General features: G+C 55.1%; 3 non-coding genes across 3 annotated transcripts in view; all 3 read left to right on the forward strand.

Annotated features, from left to right (window-relative positions):
* Positions 1-2,305: 2,305 nt before the first annotated feature.
* Positions 2,306-4,198, forward strand: LOC126325672 (small subunit ribosomal RNA). Its single transcript, XR_007560269.1, has one exon. It is a non-coding gene; the product is annotated as a small subunit ribosomal RNA (ribosomal RNA).
* A 362-nt stretch (positions 4,199-4,560) lies between these two features.
* LOC126325682 (5.8S ribosomal RNA) lies at positions 4,561-4,715 on the forward strand. Its single transcript, XR_007560279.1, has one exon. It is a non-coding gene; the product is annotated as a 5.8S ribosomal RNA (ribosomal RNA).
* A 188-nt stretch (positions 4,716-4,903) lies between these two features.
* The window catches only part of LOC126325648 (large subunit ribosomal RNA), a 4,222-nt gene continuing 4,125 nt past the window's right edge, over positions 4,904-5,000 (forward strand). The window contains exon 1 of the ribosomal RNA XR_007560246.1: positions 4,904-5,000. This exon is cut by the window's right edge and continues 4,125 nt beyond it. This is a non-coding gene — a ribosomal RNA (large subunit ribosomal RNA).

Consider the following 5,000-nt stretch of genomic DNA (forward strand, 5'->3'; position numbering starts at 1 on the left):
CCTTAACCTAACTCAAGTTGTCCCTTAACCTAACTCAAGTTGTCCCTTAACCTAACTCAAGTTGTCCCTTAACCTAACTCAAGTTGTCCCTTAACCTAACTCAAGTTGTCCCTTAACCTAACTCAAGTTGTCCCTTAACCTAACTCAAGTTGTCCCTTAACCTAACTCAAGTTGTCCCTTAACCTAACCCACGTTGTCCCTTAACCTAACCCACGTTGTCCCTTAACCTAACCCACGTTGTCCCTTAACCTAACCCACGTTGTCCCTTAACCTAACCCACGTTGTCCCTTAACCTAACCCACGTTGTCCCTTAACCTAACCCACGTTGTCCCTTAACCTAACCCACGTTGTCCCTTAACCTAACCCACGTTGTCCCTTAACCTAACCCACGTTGTCCCTTAACCTAACCCACGTTGTCCCTTAACCTAACCCACGTTGTCCCTTAACCTAACCCACGTTGTCCCTTAACCTAACCCACGTTGTCCCTTTGCCTAACATAGTTCACTGCTCGGAATCTCTGGTGTCGTTGTTATCCTCATGTAGATGTCTTGCGAGTGTTGCTTACTTTCCACATATTCCCGCTATCCACTGTCAATTGTACTGCAATAGGACTATATCGGCCCCCCCCCCCCTCTGTCCCCCTCTTTGTGTCTCTGTCCTCTCAAGCTGGTCGGTCTGGCGTGTGAGTGTTAAATGAGCCTCGCAGCTGTTCAGTTGCATTCAGATGTCGACGCCCTCAGTGTACGTCGTGGTATGGTCTGTGTCCATTGTCCGCTGATGTCGTACGCGTAACCCACACGCTGTACCGATCATCGGTAGTTACGTACAGAGTGAAGTAGTGTGATACGTGTGACTGTACGCTGGCTGTGCCCAACGGTGTCGAATCTCAATTTCCATATGTTGTGCTCGATGCTACTTGTCTCGTCTCCCAATAACAGCTAGGTTGCACTGTGGTACGCCGTAGAGGCGTGTGGGAGGAACGTACGAACGCATTGTATGTCACCCTGGGTCGCTGGGGGTGGTGGTGCGGTGAGTCAGGTCAGGTCAGGTCAGGTCAGGTCAGCGTGAGCCGTCTGATGTAGTGACGCGTGTATTCCGACTTTGTCGTATTGCCTCACACAAAGTGCTACCCTGGTGGACCGCGTTCCATATCTGGGACATGCCGCAGATGCCGGTTGACAGTGGATCGCGGAAGGGACATCGCATACTTGCGCGGGCCACCTTCCACGTGTTCTCTTCTGCACATGTCGCAGTGTGTATGTGGTCTGATGTAGCGTGTCGTGACACATGACATCCTGGCATGCAAGAATTGTTGAATTCGCAAATGTAGGTGGACATCTACGTTTACTGCCCAAGATACGCAAATGAACTGGAAATCCGTTGTTGAGCGGTTGTTCACGCTGGAGGTGAATCTGTGATGGCGACGATCGGTACAGCTATTAACCGGTTGTTTCAGCGGTACCCGCCACATCCACACACGTGACTAGGCCCATGTGGGTATGAAGCGATACGCGGCGGTGGCTTGGTGGGACTGTTCCCGGCCGGTGAAGGGGGGCCGCCCGGCGTGTTGGCCGCGCGCTGCGTGGGCGCACGCGCAACAGCCGGCTGGTGGGGGGCGCCGAGTGGCAGGAGCGCCAGCCGACGGGCCCGGCAGGCGGCGCAGCTACGCTGCGGCGCACCCTGCACGCGGCGCCTGGCGGCCAAAGTTGGTTCAGCCGAGCCCGGTGCGAAGCGCGGTGGACATCTGCAGTGTGCTGGTCTGATTGAGGACTGTGTGCGTTGAGGATGCGCCGCCGCCTGGCACTCGGCGCCGCGACGCCGTCTGCTGCTCGGTCGCCCCAGCGGTTCTCGCAGGTGGTTTGTATCGCAGTTGTGCGGACGTGTTGGCGCGTGCGCTGTGCTGGGAGAGTTCGCTTCTGCACCCAAGTGGGGCTTTGCCCTTGTGTGGCGCTGGCGTTGGAGCTGCCGGTCACCATAGGTGGCGCGTGTTGTCTCCCGCCGGCAATGCCACGACAGCACGCTCCCGGGCCTCTGTCGGCAGCGGCAAGCTCAGTTGGGAGCAAGGGTGTTCGCACTAAAACCGTCTACTCGCCTAACTCCGGGCGATTGCGCCTCTCTCGAAACCGACCAAGTACCTAGGACGGCGCTGCGCGCCGCCGGGACCTGAGAGGGTTTCGAGGTGTATCGTGCAGGGGAGCTCGGCCTCCTCCTGTTTGCAGAATAATTGAGCGGACGCTTGCGTGTTCGCGCGGGCCCTCGGGACACACTCCCGGGCGGCCGGCTGCTCAGCTCTAGTTGACGCAGCTCCCTGGTTGATCCTGCCAGTAGTCATATGCTTGTCTCAAAGATTAAGCCATGCATGTCTCAGTACAAGCCGCATTAAGGTGAAACCGCGAATGGCTCATTAAATCAGTTATGGTTCCTTAGATCGTACCCACGTTACTTGGATAACTGTGGTAATTCTAGAGCTAATACATGCAAACAGAGTCCCGACCAGAGATGGAAGGGACGCTTTTATTAGATCAAAACCAATCGGATTGGCTTGTCTGGTCCGTTTGCCTTGGTGACTCTGAATAACTTTGGGCTGATCGCACGGTCCTCGTACCGGCGACGCATCTTTCAAATGTCTGCCTTATCAACTGTCGATGGTAGGTTCTGCGCCTACCATGGTTGTAACGGGTAACGGGGAATCAGGGTTCGATTCCGGAGAGGGAGCCTGAGAAACGGCTACCACATCCAAGGAAGGCAGCAGGCGCGCAAATTACCCACTCCCGGCACGGGGAGGTAGTGACGAAAAATAACGATACGGGACTCATCCGAGGCCCCGTAATCGGAATGAGTACACTTTAAATCCTTTAACGAGTATCTATTGGAGGGCAAGTCTGGTGCCAGCAGCCGCGGTAATTCCAGCTCCAATAGCGTATATTAAAGTTGTTGCGGTTAAAAAGCTCGTAGTTGGATTTGTGTCCCACGCTGTTGGTTCACCGCCCGTCGGTGTTTAACTGGCATGTATCGTGGGACGTCCTGCCGGTGGGGCGAGCCGAAGGGGTGCTTTCGCGTCCCGAGGCGGACCCCGTTTAAATCCTACCAGGGTGCTCTTTGTTGAGTGTCTCGGTGGGCCGGCACGTTTACTTTGAACAAATTAGAGTGCTTAAAGCAGGCAAGCCCGCCTGAATACTGTGTGCATGGAATAATGGAATAGGACCTCGGTTCTATTTTGTTGGTTTTCGGAACCCGAGGTAATGATTAATAGGGACAGGCGGGGGCATTCGTATTGCGACGTTAGAGGTGAAATTCTTGGATCGTCGCAAGACGAACAGAAGCGAAAGCATTTGCCAAGTATGTTTTCATTAATCAAGAACGAAAGTTAGAGGTTCGAAGGCGATCAGATACCGCCCTAGTTCTAACCATAAACGATGCCAGCCAGCGATCCGCCGCAGTTCCTCCGATGACTCGGCGGGCAGCCTCCGGGAAACCAAAGCTTTTGGGTTCCGGGGGAAGTATGGTTGCAAAGCTGAAACTTAAAGGAATTGACGGAAGGGCACCACCAGGAGTGGAGCCTGCGGCTTAATTTGACTCAACACGGGAAACCTCACCAGGCCCGGACACCGGAAGGATTGACAGATTGATAGCTCTTTCTTGATTCGGTGGGTGGTGGTGCATGGCCGTTCTTAGTTGGTGGAGCGATTTGTCTGGTTAATTCCGATAACGAACGAGACTCTAGCCTGCTAACTAGTCGCGTGACATCCTTCGTGCTGTCAGCGATTACTTTTCTTCTTAGAGGGACAGGCGGCTTCTAGCCGCACGAGATTGAGCAATAACAGGTCTGTGATGCCCTTAGATGTTCTGGGCCGCACGCGCGCTACACTGAAGGAATCAGCGTGTCTTCCTAGGCCGAAAGGTCGGGGTAACCCGCTGAACCTCCTTCGTGCTAGGGATTGGGGCTTGCAATTGTTCCCCATGAACGAGGAATTCCCAGTAAGCGCGAGTCATAAGCTCGCGTTGATTACGTCCCTGCCCTTTGTACACACCGCCCGTCGCTACTACCGATTGAATGATTTAGTGAGGTCTTCGGACTGGTACGCGGCATCGACTCTGTCGTTGCCGATGCTACCGGAAAGATGACCAAACTTGATCATTTAGAGGAAGTAAAAGTCGTAACAAGGTTTCCGTAGGTGAACCTGCGGAAGGATCATTACCGACTAGACTGCATGTCTTTCGATGTGCGTGTCGTGTCGCGCAACACGCTACCTGTACGGCAGTGGCCGTGCGCCGCGTGCGGAACCACGCGTGCCTCTCAAAACTAGCGGAAGTGTTGTTGTTGTGTGGTACGAGCGCTGAAGCTCTGGAGCGGCTGGCCTGCGGTACCTGGCGCCTGGCGCCGGTTTTGAATGACGTTCGCCCGAGTGCCTGTCCGCTCCGGTGTGGAGCCGTACGACGCCCATCGGCTGTGAGGCCGTTGGACACAAAAAAAATAGTGGAACAGGGGCCGTCAGACGCCTCAGTCCCGCAAATGCTACTGTCTTGAAAGAGACAGTGGGAGACTGAAAAGGAAAAGATCACCCAGGACGGTGGATCACTCGGCTCGTGGGTCGATGAAGAACGCAGCAAATTGCGCGTCGACATGTGAACTGCAGGACACATGAACATCGACGTTTCGAACGCACATTGCGGTCCATGGATTCCGTTCCCGGGCCACGTCTGGCTGAGGGTCGGCTACGTATACTGAAGCGCGCGGCGTTTGTCCCGCTTCGGAGACGTGGGAGTGTCGTGGTCGCCTGTGTGGCCGGCCGCGTCTCCTTAAACGTGCGATGCGCGCCCGTCGCCTGGCGGTTCGCATACCGGTACTTTCTCGGTAGCGTGCACAGCCGGCTGGCGGTGTGGCGTGCGACACCTCGTACAACGACCTCAGAGCAGGCGAGACTACCCGCTGAATTTAAGCATATTACTAAGCGGAGGAAAAGAAACTAACAAGGATTCCCCCAGTAGCGGCGAGCGAA

The sequence above is a fragment of the Schistocerca gregaria genome, unplaced genomic scaffold, assembly GCF_023897955.1.
Source record: "Schistocerca gregaria isolate iqSchGreg1 unplaced genomic scaffold, iqSchGreg1.2 ptg000932l, whole genome shotgun sequence".
NCBI classification, from domain to species: domain Eukaryota; kingdom Metazoa; phylum Arthropoda; class Insecta; order Orthoptera; family Acrididae; genus Schistocerca; species Schistocerca gregaria.